The sequence below is a fragment of the Scyliorhinus torazame genome, chromosome 4, assembly GCF_047496885.1.
Source record: "Scyliorhinus torazame isolate Kashiwa2021f chromosome 4, sScyTor2.1, whole genome shotgun sequence".
Classification (NCBI taxonomy): Eukaryota; Metazoa; Chordata; class Chondrichthyes; order Carcharhiniformes; family Scyliorhinidae; genus Scyliorhinus; species Scyliorhinus torazame.
This window is the reverse complement of record NC_092710.1, coordinates 152,513,579-152,527,329: the sequence shown is the minus strand read 5'-3', so window position 1 is coordinate 152,527,329 and position 13,751 is coordinate 152,513,579. Positions and strand designations below refer to the sequence as shown.

Sequence of the window (13,751 nt, the reverse complement as noted above, 5' to 3'; positions counted from 1 at the left end):
TACCAGAAACCAAGGCATAGGTTTGTGTTGTAAGTACCATCCCTTATTTGACTAAGGCTCTGCTAACTTTCACAATCCCCACTCTAATAATTTTATGTAACCAACTCTTAAACTATATTTTCAGAACATACGAGGGTGGCATGGTGGTGCAGTGGTTAGCACTGGGACTACGGCGCTGAGGACCCCGGGTCCACATCCCGGCCCTGGGTCACTGTCCATATGGAGATTGTGCATTCTCCCCGTGTCTGTGTGGGTTTCACGCCGACACCCAAAGATGTGCAGGGTACATGTGCATGCTAAGATGAAAAAGGAAGCATACATAAGATCTAGGCGACTTAAAACTGATGAAGCTTTGGAGGAATATCGGGAAAGTAGGACAAATCTCAAACGCGCAATAAAGAGGGCTAAAAGGGGTCATGACATATCTTTGGCTAACAGGGTTAAGGAAAATCCCAAAGCCTTTTATTTGTATATAAGGGGCAAGAGGGTAACTAGAGAAAGGATTGGCCCACTCAAAGACAAAAGAGGGAATTTATGCGTGGAGTCAGAGGAAATGGGTGAGATTCTTAATGTGATCTTTGCATCGGTATTCACCAAGGAGAGGGACATGACGGATGTTGAGGCTAGGGATGGATGTTGAAATACTCTAGGTCAAGTCAGCATAAGGAAGGGGGAAGCTTTGGGTATTCTAAAAGACATTAAGGTGGACAAGTCCCCAGGTCTGTATGGGATCTATCCCAGGTTACTGAGGGAAGTGAGGGACGAAATAGCTGGGGCCTTAACAGATATCTTTGCAGCATCCTTGAGCATGGGTGAGATCCCGGAGGACTGGAGAATTGCTAATGATGTCCCTTTGTTTAAGAAGGGTAGCAGGGATAATCCAGGGAATTATAGACCTGTGAGCTTGGCGTCAGTGGTAGGCAAACTGTTGGAGAAGATACTGAGGGATAGGATCTATTCACATTTGGAAGAAAATAGACTTATCAGTGATAGGCAGCATGGTTTTGTGCAGGGAAGTCATGTCTTACAAACCTAATAGAATTCTTTGAGGAAGTGACAAAGCTAATTGATGAGGGAAGGGCTGTAGATGTCATATACATGGACTTCAGTAAGGCGTTTGATAAAGTTTCCCATGGCAGGTTGGTGGAAAATGTGAAGTCGTATGGGGTTCAGGGTGTACTAGCTAGATGGATAAAGAACTGGCTGGGCAACAGAGAGTAGTGGTGGAAGGGAGTGTCTCAAAATGGAGAACGGTGACTAGTGATGTTCCACAGGGATCCGTGCTCGGACCACTGTTGTTTGTGATATACATAAATGATCTGGACGAAAGTATAGGTGGTCTGATTAGCAAGTTTGCAGATAATACTAAGATTGGTGGAGTTGCAGATAGCAAGGTGGACTGTCAGAGAATACAGCAAAATATAGATAGATTGGAGAGTTGGGCAGAGAAATGGCAGATGGAGTTCAATCCAGACAAATGCGAGGTGATGCATTTTGGAAGATCAAATTCAAGAGCGGACTATACGGTCAATGGAAGAGTCCTGGGGAAAATTGATGTACAGAGAGATCTGGGAGTTCAGGTCCATTGTACCCTGAAGGTGGCAACGCAGTCGGTAGAGTGGTCAAGAAGGCAGACAGGACTTCCGGGTGCGGCGATGACCAGCTAAGTCGCACGTTTCGGCAGCTCCTGGTGGAACGGACTTTTGGGCTCTTAATAAGAGCCCCAACGGCAATTTTAACGGCTAAAAGCACTGTGCGGTAAACCAGAAGGGAATCCCCCCTGGATACGGATGGAAAAAGGAGAGGAAAGTGGCCGGATTGCGGTGGATCCTTTAGAGCAGCGGCAAGGAAGGCAAGCAAAAACCAAGATGGCGTCGGAAGGTGGCAGTTTACTATGGGGCCCTGAACAACACGAGTTTTTGAAACGCTGCGTGGAAGAGCTTAAAAAGGAGATGAAGAAGGAGCTGTTGGCCCCGATATTACAGGCGATCGAAGGGCTAAAGGATGAGCAAAAGACCCAGGAGCGGGAGCTTCGGGTCGTGAAGGCAAAGGCTGCCGAGAACGAGGACGATATACAGGGCCTGGTGGTGAAGACGGAGATGCACGAGGCACACCATAAACGATGTGTGGAAAGATTGGAGGTGCTGGAGAATAACGCGAGGAGGAATAATTTAAGGATTCTTGGTCTTCCTGAAGGTGCAGAAGGAGCAGACGTTGGGGCATATGTGAGCACGATGCTGCACTCGTTAATGGGAGCGGAGGCCCCGGCGGGTCCGCTGGAGGTAAACCAGAAGGGAATCCCCCCTGGATACGGATGGAAAAAGGAGAGGAAAGTGGCCGGATTGCGGTGGATCCTTTAGAGCAGCGGCAAGGAAGGCAAGCAAAAACCAAGATGGCGTCGGAAGGTGGCAGTTTACTATGGGGCCCTGAACAACACGAGTTTTTGAAACGCTGCGTGGAAGAGCTTAAAAAGGAGATGAAGAAGGAGCTGTTGGCCCCGATATTACAGGCGATCGAAGGGCTAAAGGATGAGCAAAAGACCCAGGAGCGGGAGCTTCGGGTCGTGAAGGCAAAGGCTGCCGAGAACGAGGACGATATACAGGGCCTGGTGGTGAAGACGGAGATGCACGAGGCACACCATAAACGATGTGTGGAAAGATTGGAGGTGCTGGAGAATAACGCGAGGAGGAATAATTTAAGGATTCTTGGTCTTCCTGAAGGTGCAGAAGGAGCAGACGTTGGGGCATATGTGAGCACGATGCTGCACTCGTTAATGGGAGCGGAGGCCCCGGCGGGTCCGCTGGAGGTGGAGGGAGCATACCGAGTGATGGCGCGAGGACCGAGAGCAGGAGAAATTCCTAGAGCCATAGTGGTGAGATTCCTCCGTTTTAAGGACAAAGAGATGGTCCTTAGATGGGCAAAGAAAACTCGGAGCAGTAGGTGGGAGAACGCGGTGATCCGCGTATATCAAGACTGGAGTGCGGGGGGTGGCGAGAAGGAGGGCGAGCTTTAATCGGGCCAAGGCGGTGCTTCACAAAAAGAAGATAAAATTTGGAATGCTACAACCGGCAAGACTGTGGGTCACATATCAAGGGAGGCACCACTACTTTGAGACGGCGGATGAGGCGTGGACTTTTATTGTGGAAGAAAAACTGGAATAAGCGGGTTACTAAAAAAGAACGTTTGAAACAAAGTGGTGGGGTGAGTATGGGGGGCGAAGAGGGGGGAAAAAGGGGGGGAAAGATGAGTTTTATGTTATTAATCCTGCGATGCGGTAACTTTTCTCTCTTCCACAGGTGGTGGTGGAGGGAGGAAGGGAGGTGGAGGAGATGGGGCGTTGGCCATGGGGGGCGGGGCCAAAAGGGAAGCGCGGGCTTTGTCCCCGCGCTATGATAATCATGGCGGGAATAGGGAAGCAGGAATGAGGGGGCGTCGCGCGGTGCGAGCCGAGGTCACGGGGGGAAGCTGAGGTCGGCCAGAGTTTGCTGACTTCTGGGAGCAACATGGGGGGTGTAACTACGCTAGTGGGGGATCTAGCGGGGGGGGGGGGGGGGGGGGGGGGGGGAGTTACTGGGTTGCTGCTGCTGGGGAGAGGGGGGAGCCGGAATGGGGTGGGGTGGGCGGGGGGGGGGCGCCGCCTGGGGGGGACACGGCTGCGTGGGAACCGGGTGAGGAGATGGAAAAAGGGGATGGCTAATCGACAAGGGGGGGGGTAAAAAGCCCCCCAACCCGGTTGATCACGTGGAATGTGAGAGGGCTGAACGGGCCGATAAAGAGGGCACGAGTACTCGCACACCTTAAGAAACTTAAGGCAGACGTGGTTATGTTACAAGAGACGCACTTGATACTTATAGACCAGGTTAGTCTATGCAAAGGGTGGGTGGGGCAGGTGTTTCATTCGGGGCTAGATGCGAAAAACAGGGAGGTGGCTATGCTAGTGGGGAAGCGGGTTATGTTTGAGGCAAAGACCATAATGGCGGATAGCGGGGGCAGATACGTGATGGTGAGTGGCAAATTACAGGGGGAGGCGGTGGTCTTGGTAAACGTATATGCCCCGAACTGGGATGATGCCAATTTTATGAGGCGCATGCTAGGACGCATCCCGGACCTAGAGGTGGGAAAGTTGGTAATGGGGGGAGATTTTAACACGGTGCTGGAGCCAGGGCTGGACAGGTCGAGATCCAGGACTGGAAGGAGGCCGGCTGCAGCCAAGGTGCTTAAAGATTTTATGGAGCAGATGGGAGGAGTAGACCCGTGGAGATTTAGTAGACCTAGGAGTAAGGAGTTTTCGTTTTTCTCCTATGTCCACAAAGTTTATTCGCGAATAGACTTTTTTGTCTTGGGAAGGCGTTGATCCCGAAGGTGAGGGGGACGGAGTATACGGCTATAGCCATTTCGGATCACGCTCCACATTGGGTAGACTTGGAGATGAGGGAGGAAACAGAAGGGCGTCCACCCTGGAGAATGGACATGGGACTAATGGCAGATGAAGGGGTGTGCCTAAGGGTTAGGGGGTGCATTGAAAAATACTTGGAACTCAATGATAACGGGGAGGTCCAGGTGGGAGTGGTCTGGGAGGCGCTGAAGGCAGTGGTTAGAGGGGAGCTGATATCAATAAGGGCACACAAAGGAAAGCAGGAGAGTAGGGAACGGGAGCGGTTGCTGCAAGAACTTCTGAGGGTGGACAGGCAATATGCGGAGGCACCGGAGGAGGGACTGTACAGGGAAAGGCAAAGGTTACACGTAGAATTTGACTTGCTGACAACGGGTACTGCAGAAGCACAGTGGAGGAAGGCACAGGGTGTACAGTATGAGTATGGGGAGAAGGCGAGCAGGTTGCTGGACCATCAATTGAGGAAAAGGGGAGCAGCGAGGGAAATAGGGGGAGTGAGGGATGAGGAAGGAGAGATAGAGCGGGGAGCGGAGAGAGTGAATGGAGTGTTCAAGGCATTCTATAAAAGATTATACGAAGCTCGGCCCCCGGATGGGAAGGAGAGAATGATGTGCTTCCTGGACTGGCTGGAATTTCCTAAGGTGGAGGAGCAGGAGAGGGTGGGACTGGGAGCACAGATCGAGATAGAGGAAGTAGTGAAAGGAATTAGGAGTATGCAGGCGGGGAAGGCTCCGGGACCGGATGGATTTCCAGTCGAATTTTATAGGAAATATGTGGACTTGCTTGCCCCGATACTGATGAGAACCTTTAATGAGGCGAAGGAAAGGGGACAGCTGCCCCCGACTATGTCGGAGGCAACGATATCGCTTCTCCTAAAGAAGGAAAAAGACCCGCTGCAATGCGGGTCCTATAGACCTATTTCCCTCCTAAATGTAGACGCTAAGATTCTGGCCAAGGTAATGGCAATGAGGATAGAGGATTGTGTCCCGGGGGTAGTCCATGAGGACCAAACTGGGTTTGTGAAGGGGAGACAGCTGAATACGAATATACGGAGGCTGCTAGGGGTAATGATGATGCCCCCACCAGAGGGGGAAGCGGAGATAGTGGTGGCGATGGATGCCGAGAAAGCATTTGATAGAGTGGAGTGGGATTATTTGTGGGAGATGTTGAGGAGATTTGGCTTTGGAGATGAGTATATTAGATGGGTACAGCTGCTGTATAGGGCCCCGATGGCGAGCGTGGTCACGAATGGACGGGGGTCTGAGTATTTTCGGCTCCATAGAGGGACGAGGCAGGGATGTCCTCTGTCCCCATTATTGTTTGCACTGGCGATTGAGCCCCTGGCAATAGCATTGAGGGGTTCCAGGAAGTGGAGGGGAGTACTCAGGGGAGGAGAGGAACACCGGGTATCTCTTTACGCGGATGATTTATTGGTGTATGTGGCGGACCCGGCGGAGGGGATGCCAGAGATAATGCGGATACTTGGGGAGTTTGGAGAATTTTCAGGATATAAACTAAATATGGGGAAAAGTGAGCTGTTTGTGGTGCATCCAGGGGAGTAGAGCAAAGAAATAGAGGACTTACCGCTGAGGAAGGTAACAAGGGACTTTCGCTACTTGGGGATCCAGATAGCCAAGAATTGGGGTACATTTCATAGGTTAAACTTAACGCGGTTGGTGGAACAGGTGGAGGAGGACTTCAAGAGATGGGACATGGTATCCCTGTCACTGGCAGGGAGGGTACAAGCGGTTAAAATGGTGGTCCTCCCGAGATTCCTCTTTGTGTTTCAGTGCCTCCCGGTGGTGATCACAAAGGCTTTTTTCAAAAGGATTGAGAAGAGTATCATGAGTTTTGTGTGGGCCGGGAAGACCCCGAGAGTGAGGAAGAGATTTTTGCAGCGTAGTAGGGATAGGGGGGGGCTGGCGCGACCGAGCCTGAGTGATTACTACTGGGCCGCCAACATCTCAATGGTATGTAAGTGGATGGGAGAAGAGGAGGGAGCGGCGTGGAAGAGATTGGAGAAGGCGTCCTGTAGGGGGACTTGCCTACAAGCCATGGTGACGGCGCCGTTGCCGTTCTCACCGAAGAAATACACCACAAGCCCGGTGGTGGTGGCTACTCTGAAAATTTGGGGGCAATGGAGACGGCATAGGGGAAAGACGGGAGCCTCGGTGTGGTCCCCGATAAGAAATAATCATAGGTTTGCTCCGGGGAGAATGGATGGGGGATTTGGAACATGGCAAAGAGCAGGAGTAACACAATTGAGAGATCTGTTTGTAGATGGGACGTTTGCAAGTCTGGGAGCGCTGGCCGAAAAATATGGGTTGCCCCAAGGGAATGCATTCCGGTATATGCAACTGAGGGCTTTTGCGAGGCAACAGGTGAGGGAATTCCCGCAGCTCCCGGCGCAGGAGGTGCAGGACAGAGTGATCTCAAAGACATGGGTGGGGGACGGTAAGGTATCAGACATATATAGGGAAATGAGGGACGAGGGGGAGATTATGGTAGACGAGCTAAGAGGGAAATGGGAAGAAGAGCTGGGGGAGGAGATTGAGGAGGGGCTGTGGGCTGATGCCCTAAGTAGGGTAAACTCATCGTCCTCGTGTGCCAGGCTAAGCCTGATACAATTTAAGGTGTTACACAGGGCGCATATGACTGGAGCACGGCTCAGTAAATTTTTTGGAGTAGAGGATAGGTGTGCGAGATGCTCGAGAAGCCCAGCGAATCACACCCACATGTTCTGGTCATGTCCGGCACTACAGGGGTTTTGGGTGGGGGTGACAAAGTTGCTTTCGAAGGTGGTGGGGGTCCAGGTCGAACCAAGCTGGGGGTTGGCTATATTCGGGGTTGCAGAAGAGCCGGGCGTGCAGGAGGCGAAAGAGGCTGATGTTTTGGCCTTTGCGTCCCCTAGTAGCCCGGCGCAGGATACTGTTGATGTGGAAGGAAGCCAAACCCCCGGGTGTGGAGACCTGGATAAATGACATGGCAGGGTTTATAAACCTGGAACGGATTAAGTTCGTCCTAAGGGGATCGGCTCAAGGGTTCACCAGGTGGTGGCAACCGTTCGTCGAATACCTCACAGAAAGATAGAGGGAATGGAAAAGAAGAAGACAGCAGCAGCAACCGGGGGGGGGGGGGGGGAGAGGAACCAGAGGGATTCTCAGGGATGTTAATATATAAGTATAATATGTATAGGTTGTTGTTATAGATAATTGTATATTGGACGGTTAAAACATATTTTTGGAGAATATTTATTTGGGACAAGGCAGTTGCCATTTAGTTTTGTTTTTGTTTATATATTATTTATTTCTTGTTTATAAAACTGGCCATTGTTATTTATATTGTGATATTACTGTTTAAAGGATACACAATGTACTGTGATGGTTGGCCAAAAATTTTCAATAAAATATTTTTTTTTTTTTTAAAAGGCAGACAGCATGCTTGCCTTCATCGGACTGGGTATTGAATACAAGAGTCGGCAGATCATGTTACAGTTGTATAGGACTTTGGTTACTTAGAATACTGCGTGCAGTTCTGGTCGCCACATTACCAGAAGGATGTGGATGATTTAGAGAGGGTGCAGAGGAGGTTCACCAGGATGTTGCCTGGTATGGAGGGTGCTAGCTATGAAGAAAGGTTGAGTAGATTAGGATTGTTTTTGTTGGAAAGACGGAGGTTGAGGGGGGACCTGGTTGACGTCTACAAAATTATGAGAGGTGTGGACAGGGTGGATAGCAACAAGCTTTTTCCAAGAGTGGGGGAGTCAATTACAAGGAGTCACGATTTCAAGGTGAGAGGGGGAAAGTTTAAGGGAGATGTGCGTGGAAAGTATTTTATGCAGAGGGTGGTGGATGCCTGGAACGCTTTGCCAGCGGAGGTGGTAGAGGCGGGCACAATAGCATCATTCAAGATGCATCTAGACATATATATGAATGGGCGGGGAACAGAGGGAAGTAGATCCTTGGAAAATAGAAGACAGGTTTAGATAAAGGATCTGGATCTGCGCAGGCTGGGAGGGCCGAAGGGCCTGTTCCTGTGCTGTAATTTTCTTTGTTCTTGTTCTAACCCAAAGATGTTCAGGGTAGGTGGATTGCCAAACTAAATTGCCCCTTAATTGGAAAAAAATAATTGGGTACTCTGAAATTATAAAAAAATATATATATTTTCAGAACATACACACTTCTGACTATTTAAAATTACAAGGAAACTATCTATGTCATACATAGTTAGCTTAATACTGGAGCCATACATGTACCAAAATCACTGTTGTCAATATTAACATGCACATTACTTAGAAGTAGACATTTCTTGATTAGTTAACTGATGCATGAAATAATCTATCATTTAAAACGAGACAGCACCTCTCTTAAAACAGCAGACTGAAGAATGGCAAATACGTAACACAGCCCTTTGCTAATACCGCTGACAGAATTTCAAAACTGTAATCTCACATTCTCAAAACTGCACTTCATAGAACACTGGTCAATCTGATACATGTTTTGCAGCATGTTGCAGGTTTTACCCATAAATCCACACACAGGTTGAGATTTTTCCCCTCCGTGCTCCAAGTGCGGCAGCAGGTATGAAAATTGTGATTTACCCACCGGCCCCAAGGACAGGTTTTCGTGCCGTATTGTCCGCTTCCTGCCTCATTAATTATGCTTGCATAAGAAATGTTGGATTGTGATGGACGGTCTCTGATTCGCCCATCCCAATGTGAGCTCACCCTTTCCTCAGTCCGGGCGTCATATTTAAGTGGCCCCAGCGAACAGCTTTTTCAATGTCTGCAGTTCAGTACTGTGACAGATGAGAGAGATGGCCCCAAAAGGGAAGAAAGCACCAGAGCCCCTATTCAGTGAAGCCTCTCTGGAACTCCTGCTGGATGCAGTCGAGTCACACCAGGATGTTATCTACCCCACTGATGGCAGGAGGAGTTCCACCAACCGTATTACTCTGGCTTGGGAGGTGGTGGCAGAGGTGGTCAATGCCAACGCAGTACAAAAGATGTTGGCCATCCAGTACTGAAAGAGGATGAATTATCTAATCTATGCCGCCAGGGTAAGTCAATCATTTAATCACTCTAAACTCATATACTCATCAGGCAATCATTGGGATCTCACATGCTGCCAGCTCAAGGGACATTACCACGCATTCTCTCACACACGTCCGCACATCCCCATCTGCGCTCATATCCTCTGGAGTTCACAAAGTATCTCCAAATTTGGAGGTGATATAAATCTGGAAAAGAGGGTGAGCTGTGAGAAGAATTCAGAGATGTTTAGTGAGTGGGAAAATGCATGGAAAATGCAGTATATTGTGGATAAATGTGAGGTTATCCACTTTTGATAACCATTATCTGAATGGCTATAGATTGAGGGAGCGAATGTGCAATGAGACCTGAGTGTCCTTGTACACCAGTCGCTGAAGGTAAACATGCAGGTGCAGCAGGCGGTAAAGAAGGAAAATGGTTTCCTGGTCTTCACAGCAAGAGGGTTTGAGAACAGGAGCAGGGGTGTCTTGCTCAGATTATACAGGGTCTGGCTGAGATTCGCGGTCAGGCCACACCTGGAATATTGTGTGCAGTTTTGGTCTCCTTTTCTGAGGAATGATGTTCTTGCTGTAGAGGGAGTGCAGCGAAGGTTTACCAGATTCTTGGGATGGCGGGACTGACATACGAGGAGAGATTGAGTCCGTTAGGATTATATTTGCTGGCGTTCAGAAGATTGAGGGGGGGGGGGAAACTCATAGAAACCTATAAAATTCTAACAAGACTAGACAGGGTAGATGCAGGAAGGATGTTCCCGATGGTGGGGGAGTCCAGAACCAGGGATCACAGCCTAAGGGTTAGACCATTTAGGACTGAAATGAGGAGAAATGTCTTCACCCAGAGTGTTTTGAGCCGGTAGAATTCGCTACCACACAATGTTCTGACCTCAAATGCTTTCTGTGTTTTTGAGGAGTTTGATATAGCCCTTGTGGCTAAAGGGATGAATGGATATGGGAGGAAAGCGGGATCAGGCTATTGAATTGATGATCAGCAATGATCATAATGAATGGCGGAACCAGCTCGAAGGGCCGAATGGCCTCCTCCTGCTCCTATTTTCTATGTATTAAAATTATATTCCTGATATGCTGCAACGGGAAATGTGGCCCGCTATTGATGGCTGGAGTGGACAATCAAACTGGTTTTGCGATAATGTAAATCTGATTTTTGACTTCTCGTGATATTTCCTCCTCCTGCCCGGCATGACGCCTGGCACGGCCACAGCCAGGATGTGGGGAGGTATCAAGGAGACAGAAGACGGTTTTCCACAGCAAAGGATGTTCAAATTAAACAACAAAAAAAAATACTTCACGTTTCCTCACAGTTGGGTTAAGTGCTATTGATGGAGCAGGCAAATAACCTTCCTTCTGTTTCAAAGGTGATACTTGGCACTGCTAAACCCAAACAGGGAACAGATCATACATAATACGTCAAAAAGGAGATGTCTAATAAGTTTAGCCATCAGACAATATCTGGTGATATTGCACACAGAGAGTTAAGCCCTGTACAATACTGAAAAAGCTTTATCTGAGTTCCCAAAGAATGTGATGATTGCATAAGCAAAAGCAGCTGGAAAACAGAAGCTGCCACTATACTGTGGAGATTAAACATTAACATTAAGAATTTAAATTGCAACAAAGTATGTGATGGTTTTGTTTGACACTGTACAATTGTAGCAGAAAGTTCAACCATGAACACACAACATATGTATGACCAGTCAATCACAACAAAAGGTTACCAATAAGCATTGCACCACCAGCAAAACAGCATAGATACACAGATACATAGAAGATAGGAGCAGGAGGAGGCCTTTTGGCCCTTCGAGCCTGCTCCGCCATTCATCACAACCATGGCTGATCATCCAACTCAATAGCCTAATCCTGCTTTCTCCCCATAGCCTTTGATCCCATTCTCCCCAAGTGCTATATCCAGCCACCTCTTGAATATATTAAAAGTTTTAGCATCAACTACTTCCTGTGGTAACGAATTCCACAGGCTCACCACTCTTTGTGTGAAGAAGTGTCTCCTTATCATTAATCATTACTGAATCAAAAAATTATTTGTTCAGCAGATCCTTGTAAATTAGTGTAATAATGAAGAACCCGGACTTCCGGTGGCGGTGATGTGCTGAATGGAAGTACATCAGGTGGCTCACCTCCCATTTGGACCCAACACAGGGAATTTATTTGAGTTTTTGGCCCTAAAAGCCACCTAAACCACCCCCTAAACACGAAAGGCATCAACAGCGCGAGAAGGAGAGAGGATGCCTGCGAACAGCAGCTCGAGGGGACGACGAGAAGTCAGAAGCAGAAATGGAGGAAAGGGGAAGGAGCAACGGGCGGACGGACCGCCGGTCCCACGAGGCGAGGCGGAGGCCCAGGCCCCAGGAGGGGGAAAGATCGGCGGAGCAGGCGCAGACAACGACATCCCCCGCCCCCCTACACAGGGGGGCAGATGGAGGAACGTTTTAAAAAAGGAACTGACCGCTATGAAGGAAGCGATCAAGACGAATTTCCAGGTGGTGATGGAGGAGGTGGTGACGGAAGTGATAGCCACCCTTCAGCGCATTGAGAGAAGGCCTGGGATGGAAGGTGGAGGCCCAGGAGAAGACGATCCTGGACCTAGAGAAGGCACCAATGGACCAGAGTGACAGGATTGTATCTCTGGAGGCCAAGGTGAAGAGGTTGGTGGCGGCACAGGGGAACTTAAAAGGGAAGGTTGAGGACCAGAAGAATAGGTCCAGGCGGCAAAACATCCACATCATGGACCTGCCAGAGGGGATTGAGGGAAGGGACCCAATGGGCTCCATCGCCCAAATTCTGTGCAATCTAGTTGGGAGGTGTCATAATATAGAGCAGTATATCATGGTGCAGACACACACACTGATGGACACACAGCAAGACCAATCAACATACACAACACCGCAGCCAATCACCAGTTAGAGCATACTCACTATAAAGACAGAGGGCATCAGAGTTCCCGTTCATTCGGGATGCAGCCTCTCAGAAGGACAGAGCTTACAGCTTGCAGCACAGATCTTCACCATGTGCTGAGTGCATAGACTGGTTCGGACAGGCATAGGTCTTTAGTTTAATCTAACATCGTGTTAACCCACAGTGAAAGTATGTTCAACAGTTTCTAGCTTAATAAAATAGTGTTGTACTATTACAAGCGTTGGTAGCCTGTCTATGTTACTGCTAAGGTCAACGCAGTCTCCACAGATCCAGAGTACCCAACACATCAGGAGGGAAGGCTTTCCCAACCCCCCAGAGATGGACAGGGCACACAGGTCGCTGCGGCCTAAACTCAAAACTGGGGAGCAGCTGAGAGCAATAATTGAGAAACTACACTGATCCCTGGACCGGGACAAAATTCTGAGGTGGGCCTGACAGACAAAGTCATGCTCGTGGGAAGGGCACAGAATCAGGGTCTATCAAGACATTGGGGCGAACCTGGCAAAAAAGAGGGTTGAATTCAACAGAGTGAAATCGGCGCTCTACAAAAAAGGGGTGCGATTCGGCATGCTATAGGTGACATACCAGGGGAAAGAACATTACTTTGGCACCCCGGTGGAGGACGACGAGTTCATAAAAACGAACAACCAGGAGGGAGAATAGATGCGGCAGCGGTGAAAGTGGCAGGGACAGAGGAAGAAAGGGAATGAGAGTGGAGGATGGACTGAAAACAAAGGCTGTAACATGGACTATGTTTTTGCACGGGACTGTGCCGCCTCGTTTTCGTGTTTGTCTCCTTTCTCAGTCTGAGGATGGGAAAGAGGGAAAGGGGACTGAAAATAGGGGAAAACGGGCAAGGGGGTGAGATACGGGGTGGAGATGGGTAGGTAAAACAAGAGCCCAGGACTAGACCAGCACTGGAAGGGGAGCCACCGCACTAGCGAGGAGGGCTAGTACGGAAAGGCAGGCAGTAAGGGGGGCCCAGCGCACCTTTCAGGGGAGAGGGAGCGTTGTGCCAAAAGGGGGGGTGGGAACAGGGCAGAGGGGGGGAGAATGCAAGGAGGGGGACAGAGGGATGGGGGACGGGAGGCGATAGGGAGGTGGGGTGGGGGGGGACGGGACGTGCAGAACAGAAAGGGAATAAACAGAGAGCTAAGGCTAGGCAGCGAGACAATCATAGGCCTCGGCAGGCTTGGAGCAGGGCGAGGAACCAAGATGGCACCCCAAGCAGCCACTCGGGAGGGCCCCTGGGCAAAGGGAGACCCCGGAGTGCAGGGGCTCACCCACATGGCATACACATAGTTGGCGGCCATGTTGGGTTCCCCCTGGGCAAAGGGAAACTCATGGTGAGAGCGGCGAC

At 49.6% G+C, this 13,751-nt stretch overlaps 1 protein-coding gene across 5 annotated transcripts in view; it reads right to left on the bottom strand.

Moving 5' to 3' along the window:
• LOC140410546 (V-type proton ATPase subunit C 1-A-like) overlaps positions 1 to 13,751 on the bottom strand; it is a 244,702-nt gene that overhangs the window by 111,771 nt on the left and 119,180 nt on the right. The gene's annotated exons all lie outside the window — the stretch shown is intronic.